We start from the raw sequence: 27,119 nt of genomic DNA, 5'->3' as shown, positions 1-27,119 counted from the left end.
TGTTGTGTGGAGCTAATGAAAGTTAATAGGAAATATGTTTGTCCCTACAAAAAAAAAAAAAGTGAATATCAGACAGAATCTGTGGCAATTTCAGTGATAAACAAATTTTGAAATTGTTGGGGGCACTACGGAGTCCACTGGCCACACCCAAAGCAAATGACCACAGAATAATAAAGAGTTGATATGTTTCTACCAGTCTGCCAATTTTCGTGAGTATTCACGTATTCCAAAGTTACGAAATCTGCTATTATGTTTTCAGACTAGGGGGCGCTGTGGAGTTGACGAGGCATGTCTCTCCTGAATTGCAGTATCAAATCAAAAGTTTTCTGTTAACTTTCCTGAGTTTTTAGCTGTGGAAAGTCCCTCAAAACACTGGGTCAAAACTGAAAAAATTGCACATTCCATCCAACATGGCTGATCTCCTATTGGTTGGAGGCCGATAAAACCAAGAGAACTTTCTGCCCCTTTGGGTTCGGGCCTTAAAAAGCCTTGTACAGTGACGTGAAAAAATAAAGTACACCCTCTTTGAGTTTAATGGTGTATCAGAACATAATAAAAAAAAAAAAAAAAAAAAAAACATTTGGTCTTTAGCAGGTCTGGAAAATGGGACAATACAACCTCAGATGAACAATAATACTTGACATATTACAGCGTGTCGTAATGCGTAGAGAAGTTTCAAAAATCCCCAAGAACTTCACCTCAGACTCTACAGGCCTCAGTTACCATGTTAAATAATGAAGTTTGTGACAGTACAGTTATGAAAAGACCAGACAAGTACGGCATATTTGGAAGGGCTTCCAGGAGAAAACCTCTTCTCTTTAAAAAGAAAATGGCAGGATAGCTTAGGTTTGAAAAGTTGCATCTGAACAAACCACAAGACTTCTGGAACAATGTCCTTTGGACAGAAAGAGCTAAAGTGCAGATGTTTGGTCATAATGCACAGAAAACCAAACACAGCATATCAGCACAAACACCTCGTACCAACTGTCCAATACACTGGTGGAGGGCTGATGATTTGGGCTTGTTTTGCAGCCACAGAACCTGGACAACAGTTATTGAATCAACTATGATCTCTGTATATCGAAGTATTCTAAAGTCACATGTGAGGTCATTTGTCTGACAGCTAAAGCTTGGCCATAGTTTGGTCATGCAACAGGACAATAATCCCAGGCACATCAGCAAAACTACAACAGAATGGCTGAAAAGAAAAGAATCAAGAGGTTGCAATAGTCCAGTCAATGTCTAGACCTCATCCTGACTGAAATGCTGTGGCGAGAGCTGTGCATAAACATATGCCCACAAACCTCAATAAACTGGAGCAACGTTGTAAAGAAGAGTGGGCCAAAATTCCTCCAGAAAAATTTGAGAGACTGATAAAGGCATTTAGAAAATGATTACTTTAAATTATTGCTGCTAAATGTGGAAACAACTGAATCATACGGTGTACTTAGTTTATCACCCATGGCTTTTGAATATTGGCTTTATATTTGTTAAATAAATAATGACGCTGTGCAATATGTCATGTGTTGCTTTTGCTGATGATTTTAAAATCACTAGAGTTAGGCTTTACAACCCCATTTGCAGAAAAGTTGAGGCATTTGTTAAAATGCTAATAAAATCAATAATCTGATGTTCTAATTCTACTTCACCTTCATTTAACTGTTTCCAATGATCAACTTAATGGTATTTTGCTAATAAAAAGAATTTTGATGGCTGCCACACACTCCATAAAAGTCGGGACAGAGGCATGTTTACCACTGTGACACATCAACTTTCCTTTTAATTACACTTTTTAATTGTTCAGGAATTAAGGATTCCTGTAGATTTTCAATTGTAATTTTTGCAATCACGCCTGAAACAAGACAGCTGCTTAACATACCGTGGTCGTCATTGTCTGACTGTCCTTTTTATGATGTTTCATACATTTTCAGTAAGAGACAGATCTGGACTGCAGGTGTAGAGTGTCAACGAAACCGCTTTGTTACCAACAATTTTGTCCACGTGTGTATGCCTCCATGTCAATGGTACCTTCACACAAATGATAGTCACCCATGCCATTTTTGCTGCACCTCCATGAAGAACTCAATGTCCGTTTTTCCCAAAAACAAGCTGAAACATAGACTCATCTTAACATAGCACACATTTCCACTGTCTTCTGGACTATCCGAGATGACCTTGGGCTTGGGATATAGCTTTCTCCTTGTATAACAGAGATTCAAGTGGCATTTCTTGATGCAGAGGCAGACTGTGTTAAGTGACAACGCTTTTTCAAAGTACTCCCAAACCCATGTGACTATTTAATTCTGCAGAATGATGGTTTCTTATTCAATGCCATCTGAGGGCTCAAAGAAATGTGATATCTGATTCATTTGACACTCTCATGAAATTTGGCACAAAGCCATAAATCATGACCCATCTTTGCTCAAAATCAAAATTTGTTTACATTCACAAAATACAAAATAAGTTGGTCAGTGAAAACATTGGAAAAATGTTCTTTGTACTTTGTCAGGTAAATGAAGGTGAAGGAGTTAGTTTCTTGAATTTATTGCATTTTACAAAATGCCTCAACTTTTCTGGAAATAGGGTTGTTTCCATTTAACAAAGTCAGGAAACTACACTCTCAGAAAAGGTACAAAAAGGTACAAAAGCTGCCACTGGGGCAGTACCTTTTCAAAAGGTACTTATAGTAGTAACATGCCTTAGGCACTTATACGTACATTTATGGTACTAATATGCACCCTTAAGGGGTCAATAAGATACATTTTGAAAGTGTGCCGCCCCAGTGACAGCTTTTGTACCTTTTTTCCTTACAGTACCTTACAGAAAGCAAGTTAAATGACAAAAATAAAGAATATTTCACCCATTAAAAACAGTTCAAGTTTTAATAACAGCCAGATGAACTATATAGTATATCGTGCAAATACAGCGTGTGAACTAGGAGGGTCAAACTCTGCCATAGGAGGATTCACACGTCACATTAACATTTCTGCTGTTGGTTTAGCAGGTAGTTTTATTAGATCAGACACTGAACAACTGAAGAAAATGTTTCACATGTTTGTTTTCAGTTTGTGCTGGTGGAATCTGATCGGTAAGTTATAAAAACAGTTTTATGGCATTTTACTATTTTTCTTTATCTGTGTCAAAGGAATGTACATGTAACAGGGCTGACAAGACGTGAGACGTGTGGATCCATGTGCAAGCTTTTATTATGAAACATAATCAAAACACAGGCAGGGTCGAACGACAGCAAACGTAATCCAGAGGGCTAGACAAGAAGGGTAATCCATAAACGTTTAGCAAAAGTCCAGGCGAGGAGCAAACACAATCCGAAACAGCAAGCAACGGGTTAATCCAAAATACGTGGGCAAGAATCAGGAACTAGGAAATCAGGAAACACAACGAGACTAAACTAAGACTAGAACCAGGAACTAGAAACTAAGACAGGGAAATGGCTCCGTAAAGCAGCTATCACTTGGAGTGCAATAAATGCATAACAATACTAGAGACTAAAACAGAAAATAAACACGGGATGGCTTGGTAAAATAGCTAACACTAGGAGAGTGCTAAACGCTAGACAATGCTCGGTGATCTGAACAGGATCTGAGTGGGTGTTTTATAGTGTGTGTAATAGCTCTCAGGTGAGTGTGTGATTGGTGACAGCTGTGTGATCAGTGCAATTGATGATGGGAAATGCAGTCCAGTGTGACGTGCAAAAGTCTGTGTGGTGCGAGAGTCAATATGATGGAAGGGCGACCTCTGATGGCGAGTGGACGGAAGACCATGAACCGGATTCGTGACTGTACATATGGCAGTGATATATGGCTATAAGACGATACATTTAAGTTAATCCTTGGTGCATCTCACCCTAAATGCGTGGCTTTCCCACATCTGTCTGTTCATACATCTCACCTTTCATTGTGTTTTGTGTTTCTGTTGCTATTCTAGATGTTCTTAAACAATACAATCTACAGCTGATTTCAGACATTGTAAACCTCAGGAGCCATAATCTGTAAAATTTGTTTGTTCATCAGGTGTTCAGCTACCGACATATTCCTGGTATAAAGACATGATTTATTCAAACATGTACATATTATATTTACATATTTTCTAGTTTGAGATGACAGACACATTCAGCGATCATCAATACACTAAACACTTACTCAACACAAAATCTATTACACCGATTCACTACAATTCACAACACTGAAAATAGACTGATTGTTGTGTTCATATTTCTGTTCATTCTCTCATGTTTTCAGCTCGTCTGCCTGTTCCTCTCACCAGCAGTAACGCTTCACAATGTTCTCCATCATCATCATATTGTTCATTGTTGTGTTCAGTTTTGAATGTGAGTCATGCGACTCTCTCCTGGTACAAAGGAAACAGTTTATTGTCCAGCATCAGTGTGTCTGATCTCAGCATCAGTCTCTCTCTACCTCTGGAGGTGGAATATCAGGATAAAAACACCTACAGCTGTGTACTCAACAATCCCTGACCTGATTTCTGTATTCTGTTGTAGATCAGACTGATTCAATCACTTCCATGTCTTTCTTTTATGCTCCTTCACATCTTCCAGTGTCTGTCTCTCTGATAGCGTTGATCTCTGTTGGATCCCTGTTGATTGTCACTGCAGTCGGGATCTTCTGGATCTGCAAGAAATGTAGAAAAATTGACAAAGAAGGCAAGTGTCACTTACTGCTTCTAAATTTGTGTTTATGATGATACTGAAAGTCACTCTTTATTCACCTCACTAGCAGATTCTGACAGATTCTTCATTTTTTTTCTCCGTTTTATTAGCATAATCTTACATGTGTAAAGATGCAACTAGTGCTCAAATTAAAATCTATATGAATGATTTGTTGTGCAAGTTGAGCATAAATGCTGATTTAATACAAAGAATGTAAATTACTTTACTTGTTAAACATCCCAACGGGTTTGATTTTAAGTGTAAAGAATATCTTGATGAAATATATATGATAAAAACATGTTCTTTTAGTAACTTATTTTGTGTGGAAAATGTTATAGGCCAAATGGCAATATTTGTTTACACCATTTTTAAAAACCATGGTGTTAAACATTTATTGCTTTAAGTTTGAAAGCCCTAACAATAACACATATGCTGTGAAGAACCAGATCAAATCATAATTGTGACATAAAAAAAGTTAAAATTATGACATAAGTGACAATGACACTGAAGTTGAAATTATGACACACTAAGTCAAAATGGTTTGGGAGGAGCCTAATCATTCAGTCCTGTCAATCATCATTATGAGCCTATATAAGCAGCACTCATTGCACCGTGACCGTCCCAGCATCAATTCTTCTGGTGAACAACGTCCCAGCCCGACAAGCTCCTGCACTTCTCCAACAAACAATGCTCTGCAAAGACACTCTTAATCCAGCTCTACTTTCAGCTCATTACAAGGGAAATCAAGCTCGCCAACGACCTCTTACAGATTTACCCAGCTGCCGCCAACAAAAGTGCATCTCCTGCCCGGGTAACGTAGGCATCCGCCCACACAGCCTTTTCAGCTCTTAACGTTACTGAAATTCCAGCTAAACCACTTTCTTCCGTAAAATCTACCTTTCTTAAAATAGGAACACGGACAGTTAAATGTTTGAGGCACACAAAACAAACAAAAATTTCAGCTCTGCGCACCTTATGATCCGTCGCTCCTTCCGGCTCAGTCGCTGCTCCAAGCCATTCCCCTTTACATCCCGAAAGCATAATGATCTGATTCTGATTCTTAAGCAGTGTTCCTACAGTACATGTATAATTTTATGGCATAACTAACAAATCGTGAGTATGTAATGTCTCAGCATTGTGCGCTCCTACTCTACAGAGTACGGTAAACAGTGTTGGCAACTTCTTTCTATGGAAAGTAGCTAAAGCCTGCTTGAAAAGTCACAAAATGTGCTAGATGACGTCATACACTAATTAGCATATTCATTAAGTCAGTGTGTCATATTGTTTTGCCTCTTTGATAGACATGTCAGTCTGAGCAAACAATCCAATCTAAACATGCTCCAGCTGTTAAAAAGTGGTCGCTTGGTCCCTACATATCGTCCCCACCCACCATATTATAGAAAAAGTTTCCATTGGTCGGATCACCATGTTTTTCAAATGATGTTTTCAACACTGAAAAATCATTGCGTCGCGACCAGACTCCGGAAGTCTCAGCTTTAGACAAATAGCATATCACGGCTTTCTGTAAATATTATCTCAAGATCTTTGTGGTAGAAATTTTGATTCTTCAAGAGATGTTCATTTTCAGTTTGTTCACCAAAATGATTTGTTCACAGATTCGTTCAACAACAGGGCGCAACATTGAAATGTATTCTGTACATTCTTGGGGGGAGAGGGATTGAATCCATTAAAGATTTCTCTACACGTATCACCAAAACTACTCGCAGTTGATTGCCCAGCTTGCTATCCCTTGTAAGCACTTTTTGGGGGGTTTGAACTCGGCACTCAAGCTGAGCCTCGGGTTCGAGCCTCCATTAAGGACAGCAAGCCAAGTTTGCTTACCATTAACCATCAGGACTGGATGGGCAGGCGAACTTGTGAAATAAAGTTCCAAACGTAGGTTCGGGAGGAGCCTCATTCAGTCCTGTCAGTCATCATTACGAGCCTATATAAGCAGCACTCACTGCACTGTCCCAGTGTAAATTCTTCCGGCATCCCTCCACCTCCCCATCTCCTCCTCTATTTCTGTTACTCTCCTTCTAGGTAGTACTGCTGTGGGGGATTGAATTCGGTGCTCAAGCCTCCATTAAAGACAGCAAGTCTGTTTACAATTAGCCATCAGGACTGGGTGGGCAGGCAAACACGTGAAATTATGTTTAGTCATAAATATGGGCTTCCATATTATAATGATCCATCACAACTCACACACATCAGCACCGATAGATGTTACTTAGAAAAAAAACTATATAATCACATTATATCACTGTTATTGTTAATAGTATATCTTGTGTGATGCATTTTTACAGAATGTTAAAGAGGACGATCATGTGAATTATGCAACAATCATGATGAGATGATGATCAAACGCCAATGTTTTTCTTAGTACAAGACCCAGATCGTGTGATCATTTTCACTATAAATCTCCTGCAATGACCTCAGACTCAGACTGAGTTTTGAGATTGTGAAAATCACCACATGTTACATCAGGAAATCACAGAGCACATCTAGCAGGATCATCTTAAAGGGGTTTAAAGAATGATAATTAACAATGGATTAATGAAATAGCCTCCTAAAACTTCAAAAGACTTTACCTTGTAGTTCAAGGACCATTATGTAACTCTTACAGCCCAATGGAGCATTTTAATTTTTTACTCTTAAAGTTAAAAGTGCAAAATGTGGATGAAAACTACTCATCAAAAGAATGGAAACTCTGCTGTGGTATTGATTATTTACATTTCTACAGAAATGCGGTTTGATCTGCTGATAGACCAACAGCCTGTGCATGATGATGTGCCTACTGCTGGACGTTTGTGTTTGATGTCTGTTCGTGAGTGTATCTGAGGTGTGAAAACCATCTGTCAATCACGTGTGGTTGATTTTTCTTTCCATTCTTGCTCACATGAAACCATCAGCTTCTGATCTAAAGAGAAACCACTTTACTTCATAATACTGAACTCATCAATGCTGCTGTTCGACAAAAAGGTTCATATTTTATTACTATAAAATATGAAAATATCATATACTTATGCTGTTATGCACATATGCATCATGATCTTATATATACTCATGCAATGTTCATGTAGTTCAGCATTGCTACTTTCAGTAGTTATTTCCAGCAACAAAAAAAAATCACAATAAAAGGTAAATCCAGTCCTTGATATTACTGTGAAATATGAAAATATTGAGATTGATATTCAAGAGAATATTATTCTCAATATACTGTATATTCATGACCTTATATCACCAGTTTTCATCAGTTTCGTTGAGTAACTAACTACACTGAACAAAATTATAAACGCAACACTTTTATTTTTGCCCCCATTTTTCAAGAGCTGAACTCAAAGATCTAAAACTTTTTCTATGTACACAAAAGGCCTATTTCTCTCAAATATTGTTCACAAATCTGTCTAAATCTGTGTTAGTGAGCACTTCTCCTTTGCCGAGATAATCCATCCACCTCACAGGTGTGGCATATAAAGATACTGATTAGACAGCATGATTATTGCACAGGTGTGCCTTAGGCTGGCCACAATAAAAGGCCACTCTAACTTAATTTTATTTTGTAAACAAACAAATTTTGATTTTGATGGTTACAACAGAGACAGAGGCATGTTTACTACTGTGTCAAATCAGCTTTCCTTTTAATTATACATTTTAATCATCTGTTAATTAAAGATGCAAATTTTTAAAATAATTTTTGCCCAGTCTCACTTGATACAACACTTCAACAGTCTTTAGTCACTGTTGACTGATTCTTCTTTTTATGATGGGCTATACATTTTCAATAGGAGACAGATCTGCTGGCCAATCAGTCACATCCACGTGTCTACGAAACCACGCTGGTAGCACATGCAGAATGAGAGCTGGCATTGTCTTGCTCTAATAACCATGGACTTCCCATGAAAGATGTCATCTTGATGGCAGTATGTCTCTGTACAATCCCAATATATGCCTCCACGTCAATGGTACCTTCACACATATGCAAGTCACCCATGCCATCTGCACTGATGCACCCCCATAACATGACAAATGTTTGGTTTTGCACCTGTCACTGACTGAAGTCTGGATGGTCTCTTTCATGTTTGGGACTGACAATTTGATGTCCGTTTTCCCCCAAAACAAGCTGAAATGTGGACTCATCTGACCACAGCACACATTTTCACTGTCTTTTGGACAATCTAAGATGAGCTCTGGCCCAGAGAACTCGCTGGCGTCTCTGCATAGAATTGATGTATAGATTTCTCCTTGTGTAACAGAAGTTCACATTGCATTTCTTGATGCAGCTGCAGACTGTGTTAGGTTTCCATAGTACTCCCGAGCCCATGTGGCTCTATTTCACACAGTAGCATGACGGGTTCTCTCGCAATGCCATCTGAGGGCTCAAAGTTGACATGCGTTCAACTGATGTTTCCTGCCTTGCCCTACACGTACTGAGATTTATCTGGATTCCCTGAATCTTTTCACAAAATTATGTATGGTAGTTGGTGAAAGACCTAAAATCTGCAATTTTGCATTGAGAAATGTGATTTTTGATTTGTCTGACAAGTCTCTGATGAAATTTGGCACAAAGTGGTGAGCCGCGATCCAGCATTGCTGGCAGAGACATGATGCTCTGTATAAACCTAATCATGATACCCTGACCTATTACCAATTAATTTGCTTATCGTGGACTGTTTCAAAACAATTTAACTTGGATATTCTATAAATCTTTTCACTTTTATAATGCCTCTGTCCCAACTTTTGTGGAGTGTGTTGCAGCCATCAAAATTAAAAATTGTTTAAATTTACAAAATACATTGAAGTCATTGAAAGCATTGGAAATTTTTTAATTGCACATTTAACGGCTATTAGTGTGTTATGTGTAAGCCAGGTTAAAGAAATGTGTCTTTAATCTAGATTTAAACTGACAGAGTGTATCTGCCTCCCGAACAGTTAGGTAGATTATTCCGGAGTTTTGAGAACGCAGCAGACGTGGAGGACTATAATGTGATAAGAGCTCGCTCAAGTACTGAGGAGCTAAACCATTCAGGGCTTTATAAGTAATTAACAATATCTTAAAACCTATACGATGTTTGATAGGGAGCCAGTGCAGTGTTGACAGAACTGGGGTAATATGGTCATACTTCCTGGATCTAGTAAGGACTCTAGCTGCTGCATTTTGGACCAACTGTAGTTTGTTGATCAAACGTGCAGAACAACCACCCAATAAAGCATTACAATAGTCTAACCTTGAGGTCATAAACGCATGAATTAGCATTTCTGCATTTGACGTTGAGAGCATAGGTTGCAATTTAGATTTAGATAGTTTTTGAGATGGAAAAACGCAGTTTTATAGATGCTAGAAACAATGGCTTTCAAATGAAAGATTGCTATCAAATAGCACACCTAGGTTCCCAAGAAGAATTGACAGAGCAGCCATCAAGTGTTAGATAGTGTTCTAGGTTATTACATGTGGGGTTTTTAGGTCCGATAATTAACACCTCTGTTTTTTCAGAATTTAGCAGTAAGAAATTACTCGTCATCCAGTTTTTTATATCGACTATGCATTCCGTTAGTTTCTCAATTTGGTACGTTTCACCGGGCCGTGAAGAAATATAGAGCTGAGTATCATCAGCATAACAGTGAAAGCTAACACCATGTCTCCTGATAATATCTCCCAAGGGTAACATGTAAAGTGTTAAAAGTAATCGCCCTACTGAGCCTTGAGGTACTCCATACTGCACTTGTGATCGATATGATACCTCTTCATTCACTGCTACGAACTGATGGCGGTCAGATAAGTACAATTTGAACCATGCTAAGGCACTTCCACTAATGCCAACAAAGTTTTCTAGTCTATTCAAAAGAATGTTGTGGTCGATAGTGTCGAACGCAGCGCTAAGATCCAGTAGAACTAATAAAGAGATACAACCACGATCAGATGATAGAAGCAGGTCATTTGTAACTCTAATGAGAGCAGTCTCAGTACTATGATACGATCTAAATCCTGACTGGAATTCCTCACAGATATCATTTTTCTCTAAGAAGGATTATAATTGTGAGGATACTACCTTTTCTAGTATCTTTGACAGAAAAGGGAGATTTGTTTATCAAGTTTATACAATTCTTCCTCTCCTACAGTAGAGAATGAGTGGAATTGTTCCTCAGGGGATCTCAGAGGGTACTTTCCCGCCAAGCTATACAAAATACCTCTAGTTTAGTTTTCCTCCAGCTGCACTCCATTTTCCGGGCTGCTCTCTTTAGGGCGCGAGTGTGCTCATTATACCACGGTGTTGGACTCTTATCCTTAATCTTCCTTAAGCGTAAAGGAGCAACCGCATCTAAAGTGCTAGAAAAGAGAGAGTCCATAGTTCCTGTTACATCAAGTTGTTCTGAGCTATTGGATATGCTGAGGAACTGAGATAAGTCAGGAAGATTATTTATAAAGCAGTCTTTTGTGGTAGAAGTGATGGTTCTACCATATTTGTAAAAAGAAGTTGGCTTTACAGCTTTAACTATATGGAATATACAGGAGACTAGATAATGATCTGAGATATCATTGCTCTGCTGCAAAATTTCAATGCCACTGACATCAATTCCATGTGACAGTATTAAATCTAGAGTATGATTTCTAGAATGAGTAGGTCCTGACATGTGTTGTTTAACACCAATAGAGTTTAGAATATCTATAAATGCTGATCCTATTTTCATTATCAACATGGATATTAAAATCACCAACAATTAGGACTTTATCTGCAGTCAGCACTAACTCAGATAGAAAATCAGCAAATTCTTTAATAAAGTCTGTATGGTGCCCTGGTGGCCTGTGTACAGTAGCCAGTACAAACATCACAGGGGATTTATTATTAACACTTGTTTCTTTGGATAACGTTATATGAAGCACCATTACTTTGAACAAATTATACTTGAAAACCGACCTCTGAGAAATACTGAAAATATTGCTATAAATTGTAGCAACACCTCCCCCTTTACCTTTTGGATGCGGTTCATGTTTGTAAGAGTAATCTTGGGGTGTAGACTCGTTTAAAGTAATGTAATCATCTGGTTTTAGCCACGTTTCTGTCAAACAGAGCAAGTCTAGGTTATGATCATTGATCAAATCATTTACAAAAAGTGCTTTTGAAAGGGACCTGATATTCAGTAAGCCAAGTTTTATCAATTGTTTCTCTGTATTGTAAACATTTTTTATATGTTGAACATCAATTAAATTGTTACTCTTAATTTGGTTTGGACATTTTCTGTATTTTCTAGTTCGGGGGAACAGACACAGTCTCTATAGTGTGATATCTAGGTGAAGGAGTCTCTATGTGCTGAGAATTAACTGACTTCTGTGACGTGAGGCGGCTAGCAGACGGTCGGTTTAGCCAGTCTTTCTGCTTCCTGACCTGGGCCCCAGTTAGTCAAGTACAAACTCTAAGACTATGTGCCATATTTCTAGAGAGAAGAGCAGCACCTTCCCAGGAGGGATGAAGACCATCTCTTTTTAACAGTAACATCTAGTAACATCACCTCTACCATCTAATATAAGTAAATAAATGCTTTTAGACACTGGGTTCATATTGCCGAGTTAAACAGCTAATTGATTTGAGTAAATGTCAATAGTTGAATCTTTATTCATTTACACATGTATACACTGATCTTCAGTTGTATGATATTGGTTGAACTGATAAATGGTATCTGGTATGTTTTTGAAGATCAGCAGTTAAACAGCATCAGCACTGTGAGCTCAACAGGAAACAGACTATAATGCTGCTGGTGTTCTGACAACACATGCAACCTATCAGGATGTGCATGTGAATCATCCAAAGCTATATTTGCATGGTTTTAAGGAGAGGGTTAAGATTTGGGCTCTTCACTTTAAGAGTGACTATTCAAAATATGATTTCAAGTATGTTTTACTGATTCTAATGTTTGTGATGGTCAGTTCAGTCTGATGATCCAGCTGCAGTCTGTAAATGTAATACGTGCAAACAAACAGCAGAAGAACATCGCTGATTTACACATTCACACAACATCAGACAAACATGAGTCTCATGGATGATCTTGAACAAATGAATGCACATCATACAAGCTTGCATCCTGATTTCACTTGTTATAAAGCACCCCAGTTGAAACCAGGTGCAACCTCAAGAATGTGAAAGTGGTGTTGTTTTTTACTAAGTTGATATACAATTATTAGACCTCCATGTAGTTTGTAGTAGTCTGTTGCCCAGCAGCTAATTTTCTTTGCACTGAAGCTTTTCCACATACCATCAAGTATCCAGTTATTAGTAAGTTAGTATCAGTAAGTTAGTATCAAATTATAAGTTTTATGTCTGCTACACAACCCAGGATACCTCAATGAAGAAAGGGAAAGCTATGGGTTGCTTGATGTCTCCCATCCTTTTCACTCTAGCATTTGAGATCACCCTAACATGAAGAAGGCAGATGATTGGCAGATTGCCATATGGAGCTACGGGGGCAGTCATGGCCTAATGGTTAGAGCAGGGGTGCCCAATCACGGTCCTGGAGGGCCCCTGTCCCAGTTCCGACTGCGCTATCCAAACGGTGCGCAGATGCACTCTCTTCATAACAGCACTGAGACAGGGCGACATCAAAAGGAGGAAGCACATCAAACTAAAAAAACACCTTAAAGACCGACACCCGGATCAAATGAAAGAGTTCAAGCAGGTAAGTTTCAATTTTAAATGTAATATTTAGATCTTCTGTTATGAATATAATTGCATATTTTAATTTGAATGTCGGATTAAAATAAACATTGCCATTATAGCGGAGTTAATCGTTAGCATAAGCATGGCTAATGCTAATAAATTGAGCATTAGAATGAAGTTTCTTTATTAACTATTTAATGCTCCTATAACTTTGATTAGGGTAAAAAAAAAAACTGCAGGGCATGATGGTATTTACAATTTGTACACACCAGAGGCTTTTAAATGAATTGTAAATCTAAAATATGTGTGTTAGAGAATGTACAAATGGATAACAGTTATTATGTCATATCAGTTAGTTGTTATTCTTGGCTGGAACATCTAGCAGGTTTTAAAAGCCCTTTAAAATTAAATATGTACACAGTTTGGATTAAATGAAAGTACAGTCAAATTGTATTATTTTCATTAACATGACTTCATGTTATTATCTAACATCATCTTACAGTGAGTAAACAATATATTTTTACAACATTGATGTTTCTGAATGTTATTTAATACAAACACTTGATCATTCATGTTTGTTCATTGTGCATGGAATAATTTTAACAGATTGAACTTTTGATTTTATGTTTTAGTAAATTTTGAAATGAACCCTAAGCAGAATAATTGCTATAACTATTGCTTATTGATAGGTCATGTTATCTAACAAATGGAATCTTATTGTAAAGTGTTTTTAATACTACTGTTTCCATCTATTTGATATACCCTTGTCTTAAAATCTATGTAATCTTATCTAAATTTATTATAAAAGCTGAGGTTTGTTATTTACTGAAATGTTATATTTTAACTGGTGTCAATGATCCAATGTTGCATTTGGTCAGACTCAGCCCATCACTTTACTTTAGTATATTATATTTTCCTTTTACAGCTGCAGGCTGAGGAAGATCATGAAATATATCTCTTATATTCCCAGCAAACCCTAAAACAGACAACAGTTTACAGCTGTTTTTCGGCAGCAGCAGAAATATGACAAAATCTTTTGGGTGAAACTTGTTTACGTTTTTTTCATACTTTTATTACTTGTGGAAAAACTAAACAATTTTAAATAACCATAAAGAATGGCATTGATTTTTGTACAGTTTATTTTTGTTTAACTTTATTAATAAAACTAATTAGTTTTTTTAATTAGCATGTTTTTGTGTTTTGCTTTGCTACCAACATTGGTACAGAGAACCGTGGATTTTCACTGGTATTGGTACCGAATACAGAAATTTTGGTACCGTGACAACACTACAAAGCACCAAACCTCCAACTGCTCCCTGAGCACCGCAGCAAAAAATGGCTGCCCACTGCTCCGGGTGCATGTGTGTATTTGTTCACTACTTCTGTGCACACCCATCCAAGTGTACTGTACACACAACAGCTCACTGCCGTGTGTGTGCACTTGGATGGGCGAAATGCAGAGCAAAAATTCTAAGTATGGGTCACCATACTTGGCCACACGTCACGTCCTTTCCTTTCCGTGGACGTCCATGACATGCGGAGTCCCACAAGGCTCAATTCTTGCACCACTCTTGTTTAGCCTGTATATGCTCCCACTAAGTCAGATAATGAGAAAGAACCAAATTGCCTATCATAGCTATGCTGATGATACCCAGATTTACCTAGCCTTATCTCCAAATGACTATAGCCCCGTTGACTCCCTCTGCCAATGCATTGATGAAATAAACTGTTGGATGTGCCAGAACTTTCTTCAGTTAAACAAGGAGAAAACTGAAGTCATTGCATTTGGAAACAAAGATGAAGTTATCAAGGTGAATGCATACCTTGACTCTAGGGGTCAATCAACTAAAAACCAAGTCAAAAATCTTGGGGTGTTTCTGGAGACAGACCTTAGTTTTAGCAGTCATGTCAAAGCAGTAACTAAATCAGCATACTATCATCTCAAAAACATTGCAAGAATTAGATGTTTTGTTTCCAGTCAAGACTTGGAGAAACTTGTTCATGCCTTTATCACCAGCAGGGTGGATTATTGTAATGGTCTCTCACCGGCCTTCCAAAGAAGACCATTAGACAGCTGCAGCTCATCCAGAACGCTGCTGCCAGGATTCTGACTAGAACCAGAAAATTTGAGCATATTACACCAGTCCTCAGGTCCTTACACTGGCTTCCAGTTACATTTAGGATTGATTTTAAAGTACTTTTACTCGTTTATAAATCTCTAAATGGCCTAGGACCTAAATACATTGGAGATATGCTCACTGAATATAAACCTAACAGACCACTCAGATCATTAGGATCGAGTCAGTTAGAAATACCAAGGGTTCACACAAAACAAGGGGAGTCTGCTTTTAGCTATTATGCCGCCCGCAGTTGGAACCAGCTTCCAGAAGAGATCAGATGTGCTAAAACATTAGCCACTTTTAAATCCAGACTCAAAACTCATCTGTTTAGCTGTGCATTTGTAGAATGAGCACTGTGCTACGTCCGAACTGTATAATCACTTTCTATTCTTAAATGTTTTAAATTCTTTTAAAATCAATTTTTAAATCACTTTGTTTTTATTGTTGTGATTATTATTATTTTTAATTTCTTATTATTATTATTTTTAATGACTATTTCACTTCCTTTTATGTAAAGCACTTTGAATTACCATTGTGTATGAAATGTGCTATATAAATAAACTTGCCTTGCCTTGCCTTTTCTTCCTTTTCCTACAGAGGCTGGATGAGCTTTTACAATGGGCCGGTTTGAAGGTAAAACTTTGCAGCCTGTCAGTCTTCTCAGTCAATAATGAGAGAATTCCACTGTTGACAGAACAACCTGTACAAAGTCTCAGAAGGCTCTATACTTTTAAGATACCTGACAAGTACATGGCCGCCTCTGTGATGTCTCATTTAACGGATGGGTTGAGCAAAAATTACCAAACTGTCTCCCAGGAAAGTTCAGGATTTGGTGTTATGAGTTCACCCTTTGCCACGTCTGATGTGGTTCTTGAAGCTGTGTGATACCATCTTGACAGCAGTTGAGAAGATGGACTGCAGAGACAACAGCTATATTCGCAAATGGCAGGGCCTCCGGCGATGCCTCTCCAACATTACACTGTTCGGAAGGAACAACTTACAGTTTCCCCTGAAATCTATCAGCCTGCTAAGAGACTCACCTGACCCCACCATTCAGAACTCCAAGGTTCAAGTCCATTCTAGTCAAAATGGAATGCAGCAAAAAGGTAGAAGATCAGGTCATCAACAGGCTGAAGCATTAGGAGAACGTTGGCTGGCTGCAAACAGGCAGGACTGGCCTTGGATGTGGAATGCCTCCAAAGCTGTGAACCAAAGCCACAAAAAAAGAGAAGAGAAACCTGGTGATCTCAGAGGTTATTAAGACATACAAGATCGCAGCAGTGAATCAGCAATATCAGGGCAACTGGACAACCGGGAAGGCAGTTGTAGACAGGACCATCACAAGAGCGGACATGTGGACAATACACCAAACGAGGTTGAGCTTCAATATCCGGGCCATGTACAACACCCTTCCTAATTATCAGAACCTACACCTGTGGTATGGTTTGGTGGAGGCCTGTCAACGTTGTAAACACAAGAATGCATGTCTTCTTGCAAAGCACCACTGAAAATACTTTCCTATTAATGCATTAGAGCATGTAGCGTGGGTCAAAATTGTTAAGAGCCATTAATTTGCAAGGCAGAACTAGAAACTCATGTAATTTGTGCACACAACTTTTATTAACTAAACACTAACACATATAACTAATCTAAACAAACAAAAGATTAAACATACACTCACGCGTACATACAAAGGGGAGCTAAAGTGGATGAATGGAGCCATTAGAGAAACCAGAGAATGCAGTTATGGAAAGAGTCAGTTAACCACCCGAGTAAAACCATCAGCGCCGTTTATAACGGGGTCTATAACTTATACTAATCCTCTGTTTCATTTAGTTAGATGTACGATACTTGCATTGCCTTGGTCGTTGAGAAGTGTCCGGATGCAGTCTCGGATGGTTTCAAGGTTTTGGACTTGAGATCACGTTCTTCCGGGTTGAAGAGTGATGAATTCCAAAGATGTCCTGACTTGATGGTGATTGGGAATTTCTTCCCAGGCAGAAAGTGAAAACGAGCTAAGAAAGAGATCTGCTGAGATCCGAGGATCTTTTGTTGAATGGAAAGTCAAGGCCGCAAGGCCTGGTGCAAAAACTTAAAGGGGGCATAACACACACAGTTTCACCGAATCTTATGTTAATCTTGAGTACCTATAGAGTAGTACTGCATCCTTCATATCTCCAAAATGTTTTTAGTTTGATCATATCTATGAAAGAAAGATACAGCTTTACGATTCTCTCCGAAAAAAGCTGAGGCGCACCGTGGGCGGAGCTAGAGAGTGACGAGCACTTGAGCGGCAATTGAAAACAAAACATAGACATTTGATGCCGTTTCACTTACTGTCTGCAGTTCTGAATCATGACCGGAATGTTTTATAGCTGGGACCGCTCCATCTTTCAGTATCAAACGATGTGCAAATCCAGCATCAAACTGGGCCTTGTTTATAAAATGTTTGTCAACAAACACACTTGCGAAACTCCATTGCTGCCCCGGAAAAACCAGCTGCATCCACTTGTTCACGTAACACTGGGTTCTTTTGGGAAGCTGAACAAGGTTATCTGTCCCTCACAACCAAAAACACACTGAGCCTGTCCTCCAACAAAAAACGACCCTATAGGTCGTTTGTGCAAGCCCTTATTATGACCTATATTTATGTTTTAAAGTTAAGCGCCCTCTAGCGCGCGTAAAAATAATGACAGTCTCGTGTTGCATCTGTCGTCATGAAATGACGTATGACTGTCATTACCACTCAAAATGCGTGTTTATTTAAATGCAAAGTGTGGACTTTTTACACCGATCTCACAGTATTCGTACATATTTTACTAGGTGGCTAATTCGTACGAATGACCACACCTAACCCTACCCCTAAACCTACCCCTTACAGAAATCATGCAAAATCATGATTTTTAGTGCACCTTTTATGAGCACGTGCGTTCTCTGGGATCGAACCCATGATCGCATGATCACGTAATTACATAATTACATATCGTCGTATAACGCAACGCTCTACCAACCGAGCTACAGGAAACCCAAACTATAATGCAGATAAAAGGGTATTAAACATTAATATGAAAATGTCTTGTTGCCAATAGGGGCGCAATTGTAGTATACGCTCTGATGGGTCGTATTTCAGGGATTTGGACAAATGACCTATATGGGCGTATTGGTTGGAGGACAGGTTGTTCTTTAGAGACATTCTTCCTGAGCAAGTCACTGATGTGAGAGCTTTATCTGCTATAGAGGCCACTCCTTTCGGGTGTCAAAGAGCCAATGGTATCTTGAACTTTTGGAGGGAAAGTTTACGACTCTTTGTCTCCAAGCATGGTAATTTGCATATGAAATGGATTGGAAGTTGATATACAAACTATTAAAGATTCTTAGAACACTAATATGTTGCATAGTTATCAACATATAATATACACTCTCAATTAGTTCACCCGGAGACGAATTGATAGAGACCAAACATGGTATAAGTGAGGTAATATTAACTAGTGATCTATCATACGCATTCATAAAACAGGATACAATACACAAGAACATATACAAGAACAGTAATTATATACACAATGACCTGAAGGATATGTGTGTTCATTCAAAGAAAGGTTTTTCTGTGAATTAATTAGAGAATTATGTGTCTTTCCTAAGGGGAAATGAAGTTAGTGTTGCTCTGCCCGCATTCCTTAAATAAAACTAGTGTTATCAGATTGGTTGCCATGGAACTGGGGGCCTGGAGTCATTCACAGACATACTGGCACCCGGTATGTGTATTGGGTAAGGGGTCTGTGATTATTTGTTAAATCTAATGAAAAACTGTGTGTCTGATTGGTCCAAATGCTACAAAGAGGCTCTAAACTGAAAAAGTCCTGGCAGAGGAGGCAGAACACGGGAGTTTTGGCTCTGGAGGAAAGACAAGATGTGGGCAAAAAATGCATCCTATGGCTGACTGCAGGGGGTGGTTGGGAGACGCCACTGCCACTGCTCCACCACCTTGAGACTTTCCAGGAGTAAAGGAGTGAAACATCATTGAAGATTGGCTCCCATCTGATAACCTTGCAGCCAGCGTGCTGGCACCGGTGGAGGTGTGTCTGGCAGAAATGCCTTGCAGTTGTAAATAAGTAATACAATAAATTAAAAAAAGCTTTTTCAGTCTAAACTTGTGAATGGCAGTGTAAAACATGATTGTGTTTCTATTGCTTTTCTGTCTCTCTGTCAAAGGCAATTTCTCCTCATATTTCTGTAGATTAAAGTTCAAAGCTGTTCATAGTAGCAGGACAGGAAGATACTCTACAAACTAAACACATGTGCTTTGAATACCCACACTCACATACGTGATATTTCAACTTGTTTCAACTTTCATATTTCAACTTGTACTTTCAAGCTGTAATTAATTTTAATGTAACTTTTATTTTGCTTTACAGCAAATCATTTTAAAACACATTAAAGATCAAATTATTGATTCGCTCACATCTGAAGACAATGAAATACTGTAGATATTTGAAGCCGAAAAGTCTCTCATAGCTAAAATCAGCATTGAAAGCCAAATCTTCTACACATAGGATGATTAGAGAATGAATGAATATGTATATGTTGATCTTTTTGATAAGAGATTCAGAGACATACTGAAGCTGGACAATCAAACATCACAACTTAACATGCTGGGCGTTATAAACTACACTGTAAAAAATGACCGTGAATTTAATGGTAAAAGACTGTAAAAATGCTACAGTAAAAACCTGTTAAATGGTTATTGGTAAATTTCCCTACTATATATGGTGAAAAGCTGTAATGGACATTACATATAATTTTACGGTAGTATACCATTTTTGGAAGTGAAAAAGAACGTATAATTTACAGTGAATAACCGTAAATTGACATTCCCAGAATTCCCTGCGTTACATTTCAAATTTGATGTTTGTTTTTTTTTGTTGTTGTTGTTGAAATAACGGTTTATTCTTATTTTTTTTCTTATCAGTTTTGTACATTAGGGTTGTATGTTACACCTAATGTTGTTAAATGAATTTTTATTGCATTATTTCAGTTTCATGTGTGTTACCATGCTGGTGTTTAGTGTTTGTGTGAATGACACTGTGCACCTTCTATATATGTTCATATTTAAAAGCTGCTTGTGATGGGCTTTGGTTCATCATGTGACATTCTCATCACCACCTGCATTTGGTGGTTATCAGTGTATTACAAAGGTACAAAGCAGATTTCAGTACTTCAGTAGGTCAGTGTATTAACATTATATCAGTTAATGAAATTACCGTATTTAACTGAAAATTTAAGTTAAAACCGTAAAACCTAAAATGTTGCTACCATATATATATTTTTTTTTTTTCGGTAAAATTCCGGCAACCACAGCTGCCTTTTTTTTTTTACCGTACATTTTATGGAATTTTTTTAACAGTGTACAGTACAGATGAGTGGAGCTGAACTGTCATCAAAAACATTCAGTGTTTCTGTCTATGGTAAGTAAAAAGCTAATTTGTCCTCTGTTTATTTTCTTAGCTATTTGGATAATGAGATGCCTAATTATGTTATAGTCTCAGATGACAGACACAATCACTGTTCATCTTCACACTAAACACTCACTCAACACATTGAATCAAGAATAAGATCGACAATCCCATCAGCAACCAGACTCAACATCTATATATCAGGAAACTCTGTCACACATGTGCAGGTACGGCAGCACTGATATGAGTGGTTATTTACTTACCTGATCTCATTTATTGTAGACTGACACAATCCTCAAACTGACTGTCTGTTTTTAGCCATTACAGCACCGCTCCCCCAGACTCTCTCACACTCTCATTCTCATCCTTCAGTCTCATCCTGCTGCTGGATCTTTGTTGATGCACTGTAAAAAAAAAAAAAGTTGAGCGAATTAAAAAATTTTTTACCAGCTTCAGCAGATTTTTGAGTTTGCTCAACTTGTTTTTGTGGGAGATTCTCAAATTTTTGTTGTATAAACTTAAAACAACAAGTTGAGAAAACTCAAAAATCTGCTGAAGTTTGTTGCCTTAAAATTTTAAGTTGGCTCAACTTTTTTTTTTTTTTACAGTGTGGTTGCTGTAGTCAGGATGTGCTGAAACAGCAGGAAATGCAGAAAAACAGGTCAGGAATTTAAATATTAACTACAAATAATGCATTTGAAACAGAATTCTACATAGGAATGCATGCTCTATTGTTTATAACTCACCTGTATTATTGTTAATCCAGAGCAGAAGGAAGACAGAACTGATTCAGCAAACAAAAACACAAAACTGGTAAGACCACTCATGACTGCTGCAAGACGATGTGTTGCAGTCAGTTAGTCTGATTGAAGTTTTGTGTTTAATGTGCAGCAGGCGGTCAGTGAACAGACATGTGAATAACAGCCCAACTATTATTATTCTTACATTTAGTAGAGAGCAGATCAAACGGATAGTTTAAGCATGTTTTAAACTATTTACATTTAGTGTTTGTACTGTTTGCACCTCAGTGTACTGTGAATACTAATACATGGTATTTCCATTTTGCAGGCACAAGTTAATTAGCATAAATCAAAATTTATTAGCACAGAAAAGTATTGTGGGTTTTTTTTTCAATCCATGATGTATGCCACATGCCTGTGCTACTTCTAAATAGTTTTCCCACCTTGGAAATATACACGGGCAACCTGTGTCCTGTTGCATGAAGCTAGTTGAACAAACTTTCCGTTTACTAATAATCTTGGTTTCCTGAGATTACGGGAACGAGCTTTGCATAAACCGCTATGGGGAAACTCCTGTTTACTCTGAATACTGAAGCCTGATTTGTTAATGTTCATGTAACTGCACAAACAAATGTCATTTCAGCCCGCCAAAACGGGCAGAGCCAACTGCTTATATAAGTTGGTGCTAAATGCCATTTCATCAGAATCTTTTGAATTGATAGTGACAGTTTTAGCATGGCAGTGTGTGTATGTGTGTGTGTGTATGTGTGTGTGTGTGTGTGTGTGTGTAAGCATTCTTCATTTTTATCATTTAACAATGACTTTTTTTTTAAAGGTATAGTTGTCTGAATGTGTTAAATAAATAAAAGTAAATTAATATTTTGTTAAATGCAGCCTAACTCTAGTATTCTAAAAAACTGTTATATATTCAGTTTATTCAATTGTTGTGTATAGAAGAAGCAAAGTTAAAACTCACATTACTAGTCTTACTAAAGGTAAGCTTCTGCGTCTAAGCTGCTGTGGTCGAGTTTCTTCAGAAATGTTGTTTGATCTGTTGGGTGGACAGACAGAGAAATGGTATTTTTGAGCATGAAGTTTGTAGGTGAAGGGCCTCTTCCTGCTCAGACACTTTAATCTGCAGAAACATTGAACCATGATGAGAAATTGTTATTGACAAAGAGGGAGCTATAAGAGAAATAATAGAAATAGAAATGTAAATTTACATTTATTCATTTAGCAGGCACTTTTATCCAAAGCGACTTACAATTGGGGAATACATCAAGTGATTCATCTTAAAGAGGCAAATAGACACAGGAAGTGCCCGTAATGCCAAGTTTCAAGCATTGTTCAAGCTAGACAGGGAAAGATTAAAGAAAAGAGAAAACAAAGTTTTTAAAAAAGTCAAATAGTGACGAAAGAGATGAGTTTTCAGCTGAAATGTTATATATGTTTTCACATTTTATTATCAAATAACTTAATACTGTATCCATAAAATTAGAGCAGTTGGCAAACTCTCAGTTAGGGGCCATGAGAAATTTCCACTCACTGTGCAAAAAAACCTCAATGGTGTCCAACCTTACATTCTGCTTACTTATCACTGTCTTTCATGTCGTAACTATAAGACAATAAAGACATCTAAAGGTTTAGTAGATTCTCACAGATGACTGAGATTCAGCAAATCTCTAAAATTGGGCCTATTATTGACATCAGTGGGTCCATGTTCACCGTGTCAGTCCAAATCTGATTATTTGTGTATCCGATTGGATTCAGATCTAAACGATTGACTCTCTACACTGTATATTGCACAATCCGATTTGTGTCTTGTTTTCAGAATATTTGCAGTTTCAATGCCAGTGACACTGATTTGGTAGGCCTATGTCAAAATAAACCCAAAAAACAGCATAAACATGGAGTGGTTTGTAATACAGTGTGATAGTGGGTGCATCTCAATCAGCTCTTTAGATCAGTAGTCAGGGCACTCATTAGGGAGTCTCAATCGCAAAATCCTTCCAGTCCAAACTCTGTCTCCATCAGTAAAGTCACTGTCATTACTGCGGACATCGTATCATAACTTGTGCCCCGAATTAATGTCCTGAACATGGTGTACACATTTTCACAATGTGCACTGTGAAATGAGAGCATTGCATTGCAAGACTTCAATACCTTCACTAGTTCATTCTGACAGTGCACATAACTGCTTAATTACACTTAAAAGTCAAGCAAAACACATTCTAATTCATGAGCTGATTGAGACGCAGCCAATGTGTAGCTGTGGCATCTCCACTAGGCTGCAATGATGTATCACCCACAGTGAAAAAGCTAAGCACTTTTCCACATCAAAGGCAGTTCTTACAAATATGATTTAGGCACGTACACTCTAAGATCAAATCTGTGCGTACGCAAAAGTGGCCCGCATATGGTGCCACAAATGTGGCCCAGTTACCCTAAAACATATCTTGGCTAGTTTGGGCAAAAATATGGCACAGTAAGCACTGGCTAATTTGGCTATGAGCCTAAATCTGCCTTGCATATAAAATGACAAATATTGCCCAAATAATTAATAACAATTTGGGCCACTTTTGGCAAATATACGGCACAGGCAGCATTGACTAATCAGTGTGTAAGCCTGACTTGCCCCACATTTGACATGGCAAATATGCCCCATATATTATCAAACAGATGAGGGCCACTTCTGGTTTGGAAGTAACACTTGACACTGGCTAATTGGAAGATGGAAGTTTCAAATTGTAAATATGGTCTAATAGAATTTGGCTACTTTTAGTAGGATACAACACAGTTAACTGATGCGGGGTGATCTGGACATGAGTCTCAAGAAGGCTACATATCCAGCAATTTATTTTTTGAAATAAGCTTTTAATGGCAGGTTATATATATATATATATATATACAGTGAGGAAAATAAGTATTTGAACACCCTGCTATTTTGCAAGTTCTCCCACTTAGAAATCATGGAGGGTCTGAAATTGTCATCGTAGGTGCATGTCCACTGTGAGAGACATAATCTAAAAAAAATCCAGAAATCACAATGTATGATTTTTAACTATTTATTTGTATGATACAGCTGCAAATAAGTATTTGAACACCTGTCTATCAGCTAGAATTCTGACCCTCAAAGACCTGTTAGTCTGCCTTTAAAATGTCCACCTCCACTCCATTTATTATCCTAAATTAGATGCACCTGTTTGAGGTCGTTAGCTGCATAAAGACACCTGTCCACCCCATACAATCAGTAAGAATCCATGGCCAAGACCAAAGAGTTGTCCAAAGACACTAGAGACAAAATTGTACACCTCCACAAGGCTGGAAAGGGCTACGGGGAAATTGCCAAGCAGCTTGGTGAAAAAGGTCCACTGTTGGAGCAATCATTAGAAAATGGAAGAAGCTAAACATGACTGTCAATCTCCTCGGACTGGGGCTCCATGCAAGATCTCACCTCGTGGGGTCTCAATGATCCTAAGAAAGGTGAGAAATCAGCCCAGAACTACACGGGAGGAGCTGGTCAATGACCTGAAAAGAGCTGGGACCACCGCTTCCAAGGTTACTGTTGGTAATACACTAAGACGTCATGGTTTGAAATCATGCATGGCACGGAAGGTTCCCCTGCTTAAACCAGCACATGTCCAGGCCCGACTTAAGTTTGCCAATGACCATTTGGATGATCCAGAGGAGTCATGGGAGAAAGTCATGTGGTCAGATGAGACCAAAATAGAACTTTTGGTCATAATTCCACTAAACGTGTTTGGAGGAAGAAGAATGATGAGTACCATCCCAAGAACACCATCCCTACTGTGAAGCATGGGGTGGTAGCATCATGCTTTGGGGTGTTTTTCTGCACATGGGACAGGGCGACTGCACTGTATTAAGGAGAGGATGACCGGGGCCATGTATTGCGAGATTTTGGGGAACAACCTCCTTCCCTCAGTTAGAGCATTGAAGATGGGTCGAGGCTGGGTCTTCCAACATGACAATGACCAAGCACACAGCCAGGATAACCAAGGAGTGGCTCTGTAAGAAGCATATCAAGGTTCTGGCGTGGCCTAGCCAGTCTCCAGACCTAAACCCAATAGAGAATCTTTGAGGGAGCTCAAACTCCGTGTTTCTCAGCGACAGGCCAGAAACCTGACTGATCTAGAGAAGATCTGTGTGGAGGAGTGGGCCAAAATCCCTCCTGCAGTGTGTGCAAACCTGGTGAAAAACTACAGGAAACGTTTGACCTCTGTAATTGCAAACAAAGGCTACTGTACCAAATATTAACATTGATTTTCTCAGGTGTTCAAATACTTATTTGCAGCTGTATCATACAAATAAATAGTTAAAAATCATACATTGTGATTTCTGGATTTTTTTTTAGATTATGTCTCTCACAGTGGACATGCACCTCGATGACAATTTCAGACCCTCCATGATTTCTAAGTGGGAGAACTTGCAAAATAGCAGGGTGTTCAAATACTTATTTTCCTCACTGTATATATATATATTTTTTTGTTTTTGTTTTTTTTATATGTGTTCTGTGCAACATAAAAACAGAAGTGCACTATAATGATAGCTCTTACTGTCAAGGTTTCTGTTAATTTGGACTTTGTTTTCCTTTTGCACCATTTCCCTTGTTGTGTTGATTGTATTCTTCTGTTCAGGTGTGCCTAGTTAATTATCCTTGTTTGGTCTGAGTACTTAAGTTCCTGTATGTTCACTTTGAGTTTGTCTGTTCTTACGTCTACGTGTCTTAAATGTTGCTGTGTTACATTGTGTTCGGATTTACCCTGGTTGGATTAAAGACTTCTGATATATAACCTTGGTAACACTTTATTTTGATGGTCCCTTTTGAACATTCTGTTGACAATAAGTAATGTCGCAACTACATGTCAACAAACTCTAAGAGTATTAGTAGACTGTCTGCTTATTGTGTTGGTCTCCCAACAGATATTCTACTGACTGTAAGTAACTTTGCAAGGACGTGTCAACTTAATCTAACCCTAACCCTACCAGTCCTAACTAATACACTACTAACACTCTAATGAGAGTTGGTAGAAATGTAGGTGCAATGTTACTAGTAACATGTGTTAAAGGGACCATCAAAATAAAGTGAAACCATAACCTTTCATCTTCTTTGTGCGCTCTTTAACACAGCGTAGCGACACTTACAGACTTACTGTGTAGGTAGAGTCTAAGTGAGAAGCATTTATGTTCAAATTTGTGAAGAACTGTTTTTTAAAGTAATTGTGTCTTTGAATATTTATCTGTGACATCTAAATTGCTGTTTTTGTAAAACCTGGGTCGGGATGATTTTACTAAGTAGGACACATTTCTGGAGTTTTTTTTAACCTTTAGGGAGGACATTTTTAAATTCCTCTTTACAATATGTCGAGTATTGTTGATGCATAACTCAGTTAAGTTCAAGTTAATTTTACTTGTATAGCACATTTACAACAACCACCAGGCTGACCAAA

At 38.2% G+C, this 27,119-nt stretch overlaps 1 long non-coding RNA gene across 2 annotated transcripts; it reads right to left on the bottom strand.

Annotated features, from left to right (window-relative positions):
- Positions 1–2,948: 2,948 nt before the first annotated feature.
- LOC131529785 (uncharacterized) lies at positions 2,949–22,780 on the bottom strand. 2 transcript variants are annotated; one of them, XR_009268221.1, is made up of 4 exons: positions 22,628–22,780; positions 21,658–21,695; positions 21,175–21,315; positions 2,949–4,649 (listed from the first exon to the last, which is right to left on the bottom strand). It is a non-coding gene; the product is annotated as an uncharacterized LOC131529785 (long non-coding RNA). The 2 variants fall into 2 exon arrangements; XR_009268222.1 differs by lacking the exons at positions 2,949–4,649; positions 21,658–21,695 and adding an exon at positions 16,031–16,660.
- Between the last annotated feature and the right edge of the window lie 4,339 nt (positions 22,781–27,119).

Source organism: Onychostoma macrolepis, chromosome 22 (genome assembly GCF_012432095.1).
Source record: "Onychostoma macrolepis isolate SWU-2019 chromosome 22, ASM1243209v1, whole genome shotgun sequence".
Classification (NCBI taxonomy): domain Eukaryota; kingdom Metazoa; phylum Chordata; class Actinopteri; order Cypriniformes; family Cyprinidae; genus Onychostoma; species Onychostoma macrolepis.
The sequence above is the reverse complement of the archived record's forward strand: the minus strand, read 5'-3'. Positions and strand labels throughout refer to the sequence as shown.